This window comes from Acomys russatus, chromosome 1, assembly GCF_903995435.1.
Source record: "Acomys russatus chromosome 1, mAcoRus1.1, whole genome shotgun sequence".
Lineage (NCBI taxonomy): Eukaryota > Metazoa > Chordata > Mammalia > Rodentia > Muridae > Acomys > Acomys russatus.
This window is the reverse complement of record NC_067137.1, coordinates 32302928-32316553: the sequence shown is the minus strand read 5'-3', so window position 1 is coordinate 32316553 and position 13626 is coordinate 32302928. Positions and strand designations below refer to the sequence as shown.

At 45.1% G+C, this 13626-nt stretch overlaps 1 protein-coding gene across 1 annotated transcript in view; it reads right to left on the bottom strand.

Moving 5' to 3' along the window:
- Cyria (CYFIP related Rac1 interactor A) overlaps nucleotides 1-2547 on the bottom strand; it is a 61773-nt gene extending 59226 nt beyond the window's left edge. The window contains exon 1 of the mRNA XM_051143446.1: nucleotides 2383-2547. The gene's annotated coding sequence lies outside the window, so the exon portion shown is untranslated. The remainder of the gene's footprint in view (nucleotides 1-2382) is intronic.
- Between the last annotated feature and the right edge of the window lie 11079 nt (nucleotides 2548-13626).

Sequence of the window (13626 nt, the reverse complement as noted above, 5' to 3'; positions counted from 1 at the left end):
AGTCTGGCCCTCTGGCTCAGCTTTATTTAGCTATTTTCCTTTGCTGTACTTCTCCTATTGTGCTGAAGGCATCCTCTATAATACTTGCGCACATGCTAATTGCTCCTGATCCCTGGCCTTTCACAGATGCCAGCTCCCTGCAAATAGGAACTTTGTTTCGTTCTGCACTGCTACCCTTAGCACTAAGAAACACCTGCCACATGCCACATACCGCATGCTCTACAAATATTTGCTGAATGAATGGATGGCCGGGTGTGTGTGTGTGTGTGTGTGTGTGTGTGTGTGTGTGTGTGTGTGTGTGTGTGTGTCTCAAATACCCTTAACAGCTAACAGCCAAGGAAAGTCATCTGGAGGAGATAATAGTTGGAACTGAAGTTTCTGGCTGAGTTCCAGATCAGAACACCTGCCCCAAATCACATGGCCCTACCTCTGGACCACAGGCATGAGCTGATCTGAAAAGGCAAGAAACTCCTGAAAAGGAGAACATTTATAACTGGTAGTTCAGGGAACAAGAGATATGCGCAGGGGGTTTAGGAGAGGGCTGGGTCTTGACGTTGCCTATGGCAGTGCACACAGGAGACTTTCCAAGGGGCTGGAGAGATAGCTCAGAGGTTTAAGAGGACTGGTTGTTCTTCCAAATATCCTGAGTTCAGTTCCCAGCAACCACATGGTGGCTCATAACCATCTGTAATGAGATCTGGTATCCATTTTTGGCTTGCTTATGTACAGGATGGATACTGTATAAATAATAAATAAATAAATAAATAAATAAATAAATAAATAAATAAACCTTTTTTTAAAAAAGAAAAAGAAAGAAAGGAAAGAAAGCTTTCCAAATACCTAGGCTAACGAGGGTGGCCTGGCCCAAGCCAAGGAGAAGACTTGGAATGTAAGACCTGATGACAGCCTCTCTTCCTCCTTTAACTGCTGGGGATTGACTGGTGTTGGGGACAATGTCTGCCCACAGATTATAGGCACGCAGCTCACAGAATCCATTATGGGGCTAGAGCTATGATTAAGTATCGCTACAAAAGTTGGGTGGGGAAAGGATCTAACCTTTGCTGTGGTTCACTGGAAGGAAGAAACTATACCAACAAATTATGTCCTTCAGGCTCTGGACATAAGCACCATCCCTGTGCTACAAGCAGAGACACAGGCTCAGCAGCTTAGAAGGATGTAAGCAGAGCCCCTGAGTCAGCACACAGCCAAGCACACGCTAGGGTCATTCTAATTCACCGAGCTTTTCTCCTTCCTCTGGATGGTACCACAGCTCAGGGAGCCCAACGCTGGGCTATTCACCAAAGAACACACAAGAAACAAGGGTGGAGCCTAAGATTCTGGGTGCCTCAGTGATCACCTGACTTGGCTCTGTCCTCGGTCTTAAGCTCTTGAACTCCTTCTGGTTTTAGCTTTCAAGGAAACTGAAGATCATCTCTGTGAAAAAGAGCTTCATTCAGCATAGGAGGTAGAAGCAGGAAACCCCAGTGACTGATGAGAGAGTGAAATGGGCAGTCATCTCAGGGTGAGAATGCTGCCTTCATCCTTTCTAATCTTGTCATGCTGTGGTGGGTGTCCCAGGTCTGCCTAAGGAAGATGTGCTAATAAGTTCAAGTCCAGGAAGCTGATCTTTAGTCAAATAGTGAGGCTTGTCAGCCCCATGTCATATGCAAATTCAGTCAAGAAATTCAAATAGATGTAGTCATGTGCTATTTATTCATAGGAAGATGAACACTCTCCAATATTATTGGGACTAGGTAAGGGAGAGGGTTATGAGAGAAACAAATAGGTAGTCAGGAAAGGGGCGATGAGAAAGGCACACTATAGCCTGTGTATTTTAAGTGCCCTTGGATGACAACTCTATAAACCAAATTTCTCCCTGAAAATGTTGCAAATGGGATGCAAATCAGGCCTCCAGCAGGACACTGAAATCCCACCCCAGGAAGCTGCCTACCAAATGACTTCTGCTGGTTTACATTTGCTGAGGTAACAAAGGTGGAGAGGGCTTCAGCTGTGCTCCATCTTAAATGAATGAAACTCCAGCTCTGTTCTACTCCTGCCTACATGTCATGCTAACTGCTGTTCCATGCCTAAATATCCCAGACACCTAAAGCTGTCCAGACACCGTCAAGACTGCAGCTAAAACAGCCCAGAGGCCTTAGACCACTTCCTAGCCACAGCTTCCTTGGAATTCAGGTCAATTTTTAATCATGTCCTTTTTCATCTTGTTTTTCTTTAGACACAGTGTTAGGAGCCACAGCTTCTAATCAATGATGACAAGCCTAGCTTTGTACTTCCCGGTGACCTCCAAACGTGCACATTACACACTTCCTACCCATATGCTAGCTATCGCCCTCGGCCATCCTCAAACTCAGGGTTCATTACCTGGAAATATCTCCAGTGGTCGCGTGTCACCAATCCAGGCTGAAGGGACAGACCAGCGGAGCAGCTATGAGGCCACAGGAAGGAGCTTCCCCAAATCAAGACCAGTCCCTGAGGGTCTCTGTCCGTATGGGAGTGGTACTCTGCAGAAAGGGAATCAAAGCCATGTTACTAAGACAGACAGTTTCCAGGCCTTCTCCCATCACAATGCAATTTTTAAGCCAAGCAGAGAAAAATCACAGGATCAGGAACAACTGATGCTATAAGACATCCTTGAGATAAACGTGTCCAATTCATTCACTCTGCGGCTGGGGAAACCAAGGCTTGAAGACAACAGCAACAGCATCTTTGAGGATCAACAGTTTGGGAATAGGAGCCAGACTGGATTCTGACTCTAGCAACTGGGACTTTAAAATGCAGCCTCACAGTCAGGCTGACTGAAGAGTGGCTGCTGGCCCTGACTGAGAAGGCTTTGACTGTACGTGTGTGTGTGTGTGTGTGTGTGTGTGTGTGTGTGTGTGTGTGTGTGTGTGTGTGTATGCCTGTTCACATATACTTGTATGCACAAATGTGTGGGTACACATGTGTGCAGAGGCCAGAGGTTGACATCAGGTGTCTTCTTCAGTAGTTTGTCACTGACCTCCCTGCTCACCTCTTTGTCATGTCTATCTAGTCAGCTCGCCCAGGGAGCCCCTGTCTCTGCCTCCTGAGTTCTGGGATTAAGTGGGTCACCATGCTTGTGCAGCACGTACATGGGTACTGAAGCTCTGAACACAGGCCCTCACACTTGCACAGCAAGCATTTTGAATACTGAGATATGTTCCAGATCCCCTCCCTTTTAAAAACAGATTTCACAGAGGGGGGAAGGAGAGAGGGAGGAAGAGGGAGAGAGGTGATACTTTCCACTGGCTGCTGTTTGTGTAGTTTTTATGGTTTCACCATGAGGGGACTAAATTGGTAAAACAGTCCATCTCTGGCATGTGGCTGGGATGGTATCCATGCTTCTCATTAGAAAAATATTGTTATGAAAGACTTCACTGGGATTCAGCAGTAGGTGGCCCTTACCTCTTAGTGGCAACAGTTCTCCACCCCCCCCCCTCAGAAAACTAGTAAAAGATATGAACTCTTCCCTTGAGCACCAATTTTTAAAGGGATTTTTTTTGACTGCTCTGTGTATTTGAACAGCTGCTCTACTACGCAGAAAACGAATCGAAAGATGCACAGCAAGTAACTAACATTTGCTAAGCAAGTCATATCTGCGTATCACATGAACTTCTATACACATATTTCCCCAATCTGGCATAAAATTTTTCTTGCCAGGTACCATGAATTTCACTGGGCCAAACAAACAGAACCCTACACTTTTTACAGCCGCAATGTTTCCTGGGGCTTAAAGAAAGTGAACGGTAGAGCAAGCGATGAGTCCAATCCTGTACAAGGCTTCCTTGAAAACACACACACACACACACACACACACACACACACACACACACACACCCATGCAAGGAAAGAGGAGAAAGACTAATTGGAAAAGAAGAGAAAAAGGAGTTCACCAGTAGAGGGAGGGCTAAGAGAAGGTAGCAAGATCAATATATCCAAAAGTCAAAACACAAAAAAAGAACAAACAGTGCCATATCCAACTCTCAGATCTTTCTGCTCATGTCAATGGGATTACAGTTACTGGGGCCAAAACCCAGAAGTTGTGTATGCATGCATTGTCTCCCTCAAATGCAGGGCAAAGTGCTTTGGAGGCCTTCCGAAAGACAGGGAGGGTTATTCCTACTGGGTTCTGTTCTGGTCAGGGTAGAAGGGTATTTGAAAGCCAAGGGTTACTGCCCAGCTCCCTGCTAGGCCTGGGGAAGTACTTCATGGGAAGGCAGGCACATGGCCTGCAGCTGGCTTCCTCCTCTGACCACTTGGAGTACAAAGACAATTAAATGCCAGGCACCCTCTTCTCTCTTTAGAGAAGCAACTCCAGGTATGTCACCTTTGGGAAGTGGTAAGAGGTACAACTTAAGGAAGTCAGAGATGATAACAGTTGACATCCTATGTGGTCTCTGCAGGGAAGCTAAGCAGTAAGACAGACAGAAACAGGCTAGCATAAAATCTGTGCCTGACCATCTCCGGGATACGCAAGTCACAGTGTTGATTTCATTATAGCACTGGAACCTTGGGTCTGTCCTTGAACTTGGCCTTGGCTGGGAAGTCCCTAGTCAGTCCTTACTTTCTTATATTTCAATGAAATCTTGGCTGAATAATGCTGTTCATATAGCGATGGCATAGTTGCAGGCCTCTCTGGGCAACTTTGACAATCAGAGAAATTTTGTTTTCCAAAAATCACAGCCACCTGTGTTTATTCTTTACGTCCACCATGGGATGAACATGGTCGGCCAGCATCCCACTCCTCTTTACTGTGACTAGTCAAGAGGTCTGTATCAAAGAGGAGTGTGGATGTCTTAATTCACTAAATGCAACGTCACCAAGGACAGTGAGCATTCAGTGGCTCCAGAGGAGGACTTAAAGGTAGCAGAGTGGGCAGCCACTATCTATACACAGTACAGTGAGGACAGGGTTCTGGTCAAACAGCTCCATACAAATGTATTCTTTGAACCTTGTTGGTCTTTCTTTTATGATAGAACTCCTAGCTCCGTTCCAGAGTTATTAGGGCTATCTGGCATTTAAAGTGACCATTTGAACTTGAGCAAACAGGGTTGGCCTAATTTATTGAGGCAAAGCTACCTTGGGCCATCTGGTAAAAGATTTTAGGGGTTTGAAGGCAGTGCCACTTCCGTAAAGTATGGAAGTCAGAAAAGGGCACACGCTTGTGTGATATTGAGCACAAGCGGAAAGCTTTGTGGTGACAGGCATTGGTTATTAAAGTTCTAGCTACCCCAGTGGGCTGCAAGCTCCAGTCTATCTTGCAGTCTTTCAGCACCCAGGAACTCAAAGCCACATGGGTTTCACATAGCAAATAACACTTGAATTAAGCCAGGCTGGACCTACCAAGGCCCTGGCCTCCGTCCACACACTTGGAAGCTATGTCAGGTGCTTTGTGTAGATTTCTCATATAGCATAGGTCCATATTGTAATCCAAACAGGTTGAGGCAGTGTGGTCTTGCCCAAAAGGAGGCACCAGGGAAATAGGACCCTTACATCATTCTTGGTAAGAGACTGACAGAGGACTGACCAATCTATGACAGCTGGAAACTAGCTTATCAGTAGAACTGACAAGGCTACCTTTAGCCCGAAAAACACTGGCTCTGGGCTCTAGACAAAGGCAGAGCTGCTCTGGGCCCTGGGCTTCCTGCTGTGGGGAAAAGAAAAATCTGGAGGGAGTCACATGATCAGCATCCAGCACTTCATTCACCCTCAGAAACCAAAAGATTGTTCCATCCCTGAGAAACAAGGAACAAGGTGCCTTCATATCAAGACCCTTGGCACCTCACACTTTGTCGAGGAGGAAAAAAAAAAAAAAAAAAAAAAAAAAAAAAAAAAGACAAAGGAGGAAGTAAAGAGAGAAGAGGGGAGAAGTAAAAAAGTAGTGACAAGAACCGGACACACATTCACACCATTCTTGCCATTTTTCCAGACCCATCATTTTCTAGCAAATTCCATTTTCTGAAAACAACTGCTCACATGCCTCCATACATGAGCTCATACTTGCTGAGACTCATACGAAGTCAGCCCAACTCAAAGGTGGTCACTATACGGCTTCAAGTTCTCTCAGGCTAGATGTCCCTCTGCCTTTTACGTCATCCTTGAGAGCCAGCAGCAGTCACTTCCTCCAGGAAGTCTTTTCAGATTCCCACTGTTATTGTAGCTCACAGGGATCTCTACCTTTCTGACCTCTTGCCATTTAGTGTTCATGACTGCTTCATCAATTTTTAACTGGACTGTTCCTCAAAATTCGTGGCCAGTTTCCTCCCTCTCAGGCTGTGATGCTGACTTCTGCATGGAGAAGGGAATTTGTAAAGCACACATATATATATTTTTTGATAACATGTCTTTGTTACTTAGACATCTTTCAAGGACCTCCCATCACCTTCAGGATAAAATCCCACTGTAAACTTAGGGCACTTAGCTCTTTCCTGGAGCTATCCATATTCCAGCCACAGGCTACTCTCAGAGTTACTCAATGACATGACATCAACTGTGACCCTTCTCACTCTTCCAGGAACAATGCACAGAGCTGCCTAGCAGCGCTTGGCACTGAGCCATGGCCCAGGTGAAAAGCTTACATTTCTATGACAACCAACCATTCCACCAAGGAACAAGGGGGCAAGAGGCTTCTGAGTTCACTTTACAAAATACTATCTTTCTTGTTACAGATCCCACATATCCCTCTCAGGCACCTTACCCTCAACACAGTCACTATTGAGAAACAGTACTCCAGTCCCCACCCAGAGGTGATTCTGTCTGGGAGATTCTGTCCTGAGGTGAATATTCTGAGGCTCCTGCACCAAGAGCTATCATACTGCTTCTGAAAGGCTTTAAACGAGGACTGGAAAGAAACAGTCACTTCACAGGCAAGGGAGACCAGCCGAGCCATTCCATACTTATGAGAAGAGGTGACCAAAAATCCACAATGGGCTAAAGCTTTCCCCCACAGCATTGTTTTAAAGGAAAATTCACAGATCTTTCTATTTTACCAATAATGACTCAGGAGCCAGATGCTGGGGTAAAAAACCTGCTAGCTCAGAGAGGCAGAGAAAGCATCCAGCTGACCTTCCTACTTAGCTCACAGTCAGATGGAGAGGGACCAAAAGGCTCACTAGCTCAGCTGACGGCCCAGGAAGAAAAGGGGGGGGGGACCCAGGAAGAAAAGGAAAACAAAAAACAAAAAAACCCAATGCCAAAGCCTTGCTAGCTCAAGATCCAAAAGCCAAAGGCCGAGAAGCCCAAGAGTTAAAGAGATAAAGGGCTCCTTCTACTTCTACACACTGTCTTAAATACTCCTCAACTCAAAGTCCCTCCTACTCTTTAATCTCTGTCAGCTGGTTTCTTGCTCTGCCTCTTGACCTAGGGTTAACTTTATTAAATCCTGTGTAGGGAAAGCTCTTGGATTAAAGGGCTAGCTGAACCACATCTTAATCACCTGTTTACAATAAACAGAAAGTTCTTGGATTAAAGGTGTGTGTTAGGGCTCAACCACACTAAACAAGAGACAGGTTTCTACAGTTCTTCATCTCAGGGGTCACCATGGGATCAAAGGTCCTGCAACATCACAGAGCATCACAGTAGTGAGAAGAGTGCTGGTCGCTGTACGAACAGCATACACAAGTTCACGGCACTCAGAAGCTCTAATAACTGCTCAAACTCAACTGTCTCTCTTCCCAATGTCATATTCAGTGAAGTTATGCAAAACCTTGAAAGCAGCAATGATAGAAGTGTTCTCACTGTGGAAATGGACATATACTCTAATCAATTCTATTTTCTTTATCCTACCAAATTAATTAATTAAACACTGACTTCCACAGTGCAGAATGGATTTGTGAGAAGAGATGCTATTATCTGCCTCTTTTTTGTTTCATTTCTGCCTCTTTATTTATTTATTTATTTTATATGTACGATGGTTTTGCCTGAATGTACATCTGTGACCCACAAGTGTGAAGTGCCTATGGAGGCAAGAAAAGAGCCTTGGATCCCCGGGATCCAGAGTTACAGAAAGTTGTTAGCCTAGGTGGGTGCTGGCGACAGAACCTGCATCCTCTGAAAGAGCCACAAGTGCATGTAACCACTGAGTCATCTCTGACGTACATGGGTGGGAGATGGAGCTCTCACCCTAACTTGGTGCTAGGCCCACCACAGATATTTGTGGGAGAGGTAAATGGGTCTAAGCAAGTCGTACTCTCCCACCGGATGCCTCCAGTACACGTATATCCCCCACAGTGACACCCTGTGAAAGACCAAACTTGTCTTCTTCCAGAAGGTGTTGGGAAGGATGGCATAAAGTTACAGCCTAAGAGACCCAGCTTAGATAAATAATCACTATCCTGCTGACCCTCTCAGCCTTGGTCAGAAGGACAATTTTATTTAAGTCTCTTTCAAAGAGGAGCTGAGGGAGCTGGGAAGATATGGTTTCCCAGCACTCTTCTGGGGAGGCAATTGTCAGAGACATGCAGCAGGCAGCCTTGCTTCCAACACAGTCAAAATACCACTTTTAAAAAGACAATCCTTTTATTCTCTGTACCACCAAGGACTGAAATGCATTTAGCACAAACCGTCCAAAGTGGAACACATTGTTGAGTTAAGGAACACTAACAAGCTGTGGTGAGCACAGGGAACCACAAGAGAATCCCACAGGGCTGCCTCAACTCAGGCTCTCCCAAGGAAAAGACCAGCAGCAGGCTGCACACCTACTGTGGAGAGCCTCCAGGGCCTAGTGTCTATAGAGCTGAGGGAGAAGCTTAGCCACAGGCTCTTCCTGGAAGTCTCTGCTAAACTCCCGAGCCACACCCTCACACCAGAGAGGCAGCTGATTTCCAAAGAGGAAGAACAAGGACCTCCCTCCATGTTTCCCTGAAGATGCGAGGCCAACCATAAACCATTTAACTCATCCGGCCCTTTAATTAAAAGCCCAAGGGCTCAGAGCTAATTCTAGACATGGCAGGACCCAGTGACTTTGCAGGCACCAGAACTGCAAGCAGGGTAATGAAGATAATTTTGCCTTTCCTCATCTATAAATGACAGCTGGCTCAGCTATAAATTACACTTCCTGAATACCAGAGCTGGAAGCCACCTGAACAAGTACCTTTCCCTCCCTTTTCCCTGTGGATGAGGCCTATGACTTGGTCAAGGTGGGGGGTGGGGGAAGCAGCAAATGCCCCGGGCCTGGCAGCCTTGGCTACCTTCCTCACTGACTTTTAGACAAATGCAGCCTTGAGTGCATTCAACCCTGAGTACCACACCTTGCCAGGGAGAGTGGCTTTTAAGTTTTCTGCACTCCCTCCCTAAGTTTTCTCTGGGGCTCAGGGCAAGCTGGCCATAGTCCAGGTAGGATTTGGAGCCACAGAAGAGAAGTAAGACAGCTTCAGAGAAAGCAGCTTCCAACCACCAGGTCCAAATGGCTGAATGAGGTCCCTCCCATGCCTTGTTCTCTCATTCCTCCTTCAAGTCCACATCCCAGCAAGAGAAAATACAGACCCATGTTGGCCAAATAGCAAATGGATTTCTTTCATTTGAATGCTCAGGCTTAAATAACTCTTCTCAGCATTCGGGAGGCAGAGGCAGCTGGATCTCTGTGAGTTCAAGGCCAGCCTGGTCTACAGAGTGAGTCTAGGATAGCCAAGTCTACACAGAGACACCTGTCTCAAAAGACCAAATAAATAAGTTAATTAATTAAAGCAACAAAAGAATAAGTACTAGGAATTAAATGATAGTACCTTCTCAAACCCATGTGATGAATAGTAAGTTCCCAGTGCCATGGTATATGGAGATGAGACTGGGGGACTGGGAGACTCCAACAGGCTGAGCTCTGCATCTTTCTTATGAGCACCCAGAAAGTAGCCATCTCAACATTAGGAAGCAGACCATCACCAGACACCAGACACTGCAGCACCTTGATCTTGGACTCCTTGGCTTCCAGAACCTTGAAGAATACATTTCTGTTGCTTAAATCTATGCATTCTATCCAGCAGCCCGACCTAAGACAATGGGTCTCAGTGAGAATCACTTCGTTGCATCATTAATAAGTCCCTAGATCTGTTCACTTGCAACCCAGAACTTCTTCACTCTAATGATGGCTAATATCTATGCACATCTTTTATGAACAAAGCTCTTTACAAAATAATGTCTCTTTATCAAAGTAGCTTCTCATAACATCTTTCTGTTTGCTTTTATTGATGCAGATACAAAGACCTGAGCCAATAGGTAAATATCAAAGAGCACATAGCCAGTTAATGGCAGAGGGTGTCTGGATCAGATAGGGGGTGTTCATTCTCATAGTGGGACCACCTTCTGTACCAGGGATTGTGTTAACTTAGCAGTAGACTAGAAGCCATAGACTGTGGAAGTCACTTCCTTCAGGTTGTCAGCTGACATGGTAGTGAGAATCAGGGTCATAGGGGATAAACAAGGTCCTAGCTATACCCTTATCTTAGGTTTTGGGTATAGCCACACAAGATCTTCCTGGAGTCCCATGAGTGCATGGAGTCCTCTTGGATACGTTTGGACAGAGGCACAGAGGATGAATCTCACTGACCCCCATCTTCAGACGCCCACTAACTTCCTGTTCTTCCATTCCTGGTAAGAAGGTCCTGAGAACAAATTATGGCCACTCCACCTTCTTTCTATAATAGCTGAAAGGCTATCAAAGGAAAACACATGGCGTGACAGTTAACTATAGTGTGGCTGTCGCCATGGTGGGAAGTAGAGCAGGTGGGCAGCACAGTGATACGCACAGGACTCCACCTCCACCTGCACGGTGGTACATCTCTGGCTGGGAAAGGATACTTGGAGGGACCAGTACCCAAGCTGAGCCGCATAACCTTTAGCCAAGCTGATGAGGGATGTAAGGAAGATGCTCAGGCAAAAGGCAACAGTAAAAATGAACAGAAGTGGGCTGGAAAGGCGGCGCAGCAATTGAGAGCCAAGCCACTGCAATTCCAGGTCCTGGAGGATTCAACGCCTTTGTGCTCCGGGGGGCAGCTGCACTCACATGCATGTACCTCCTTCTGCCCTGTTCCATACACATAATTTAAAATTTTAAAGTTTTAGAAATGAATACAAGATGGAACTCACAGAAGTAAGGGAAAATGATCGTGGTGCATGTACGAGAGGTCCAGGTTACAATATGGCACAGGCATGGAGATCACAGGACCCAGGAAATCCAAAGGAATCTATATTCTGAGAAAGACTTTTACCTTTCTTTAGACTAGAGGAGTCAAGCACTCCTGGTTTGTATTTTGCTCTATATACATATTCTTTTTTGTTTATTTGGATTTTGGTGGTTTGTGTTTTTTTTTGTTTTTGTTTTTTTTGTTTTTTTGTTTTTTTTGAGACAGGGTTTCTCTGTGTAGCCTTGGCTGTCCTGGACTCACTTTGTAGACCAGGCTGGCTTCGAACTCACAGCAATCCACCAACCTCTGCCTCCCCAGTGCTGGGATTAAAGGAGTGCACCACCATGCCTGGCACATATTCTACATTGTCAATATCTATACCTCTGCTCTAGCAACAGCTACATTTCTAATGTGGGGAAACATCACACACCCTCCACATCCCCAATGTTATAATAATATAAAAGTGAGAAACCACAGCCTAGAGAGATGGAGAGTGGGTAAGAGTGCTTGCTGTGAAAGCAAAAGGAAACCTCACAGCATCCTTTTTTTTTTTTTTTTTTTTTTTTTTAAGCCAGGCATGGATGTGTGTATCTGTAATTCTAACATTAGGTGGGCTGAGACAGACAGCCCCTGGGAACTTTATGTGTTGTTTTTGTTTTTCAAGATAGGGTTTTTCTGTGCAGCCTTGGTTGCCCTGGAACTCACTCTATAGAACAGGCTGGCCTTCAACTCACTGAGATCTGCCTGCCTCTGCCTCCAGGAGTGCTGGGATTAAAGGCATGCACCACCACCACCCCTGGCTGATCCTGGGAATTTTTTAGCCAGACAGTCTAGCTGAATGGTGAGCTTCAGGAGCAGTGAGAGACCCTGGCTATAAACAAACAAACAAACAAATGGTGGAGGGTGATACACTCTAATGTTGTTCTCTGGCCTCCATATGTGCATTCATGGGTATAAACAGCTGCATGTACCCCTATCCAAATAACACACACACACACACACACACACACACACACACACACACACACACACACACAGAGAGAGAGAGAGAGAGAGAGAGAGAGAGAGAGAGAATATCTAAACTTGTAATTTTCCACCTAGAAGAATGTGCTGGAAAGGGACTCTAGTTCCAGAGCAGAGGAGGCCACTTATTTAGCTATTGCTCTCACAACATATATCAGGGCCACTCACAGCCCCTTTCACCATGGGACCCCAGTTATAAAGGTATATTCAATAATTATACAAATCAAACACTTACTAATAATAAATAATAAAAAATTAACTCTAAAAACAAGTGCTTTATACAATTTTATCATTTATTAAAGATAAAAGCAAATAAACACACATTATTTTTTAAAAAAATAATCCAACCAGAAGATATTATAATTTGGTACATGCTAAGAAACAATGATAGGAAAATATTAAAGGTCTTTGTTTTTCATAATTACACCCTTGTTTCTATAAAAGGAGAAAACTTTGCATGTAGAGCAAAAACACTGCAATTCCACTCTGAGCAGACATGCTGCAGGAAGCTTCCCTTAGCATTTCATGGCTGTCCATGCTGTGTGCTCAAAACCGAGAATGCAACAAAGTCTCACAGTGTGATGTGGGCCAGTGCTGATGGGACCACCTATATTCATGATACGTCTGATTCTGATTTAAATTTTGGTTGTTGCACCTTCATAAATCTTTTACTGTCTCCAAATTGTTCAGGATCTCCACATTCAATCACGGGACCCCATAGATGGCCCACAGGCTAAGAAGCTTTGGTCTAAGTCACTGTGCCCTGAAACCACTGCCTGCACCTGTATTGGGGGGCGGGGGGGGTAGCTCTCTGATGAGTGCACAGCAATAAAGAAGCAAAACGCAAACATCCCCAAATCCTCCTTTCTTATTTACCCACATGAATGCTTCCAGTTTGGGGGTGTAAAGAGGATTCTCACAAAGCCTTTTTGAATCTTAGTGAATAAATAGGTAGGTGAAGCATATTTGGTATTCAAATGAAAATGACAGAGTCTCTGCCACAAAGGGTGGGCCCAGAATACCCAGTTGATTCCAGCTCCCTCTCTCAATCAGCCCTCGCTCTAGATGTCTTTGACTCCTGCGGAAATAAAGGCAAGACAAGTGCGGACTGCTGGCCTGAGTACCTGGAGTGCAGGCAGCGTGTGGTGGATAAAAGCCCTCTTTCAGAAAGAAAGAGTTCCCAGCCATCGCACAATCACCTTTATTAGCATAACGTCTCATTGCCCATTTTGTAAAAACACTTTCTGAATCCATCTCAGGCAGAAATTGCTGCTACTAGGTAGGGGGAAAAAAGTCTGTAAAATTTAAAGCATGGGACATTTGTTCAAGGCTCCTGGGTAATGATGTCCCTTGATATATAATTCATGATCGCCTTCAAGCTTGGCCTACTTCTGACAAGAGATCATATATTTTGGAAAAGTCAAGAAGGGGGAGGGAAAAAAAGCCA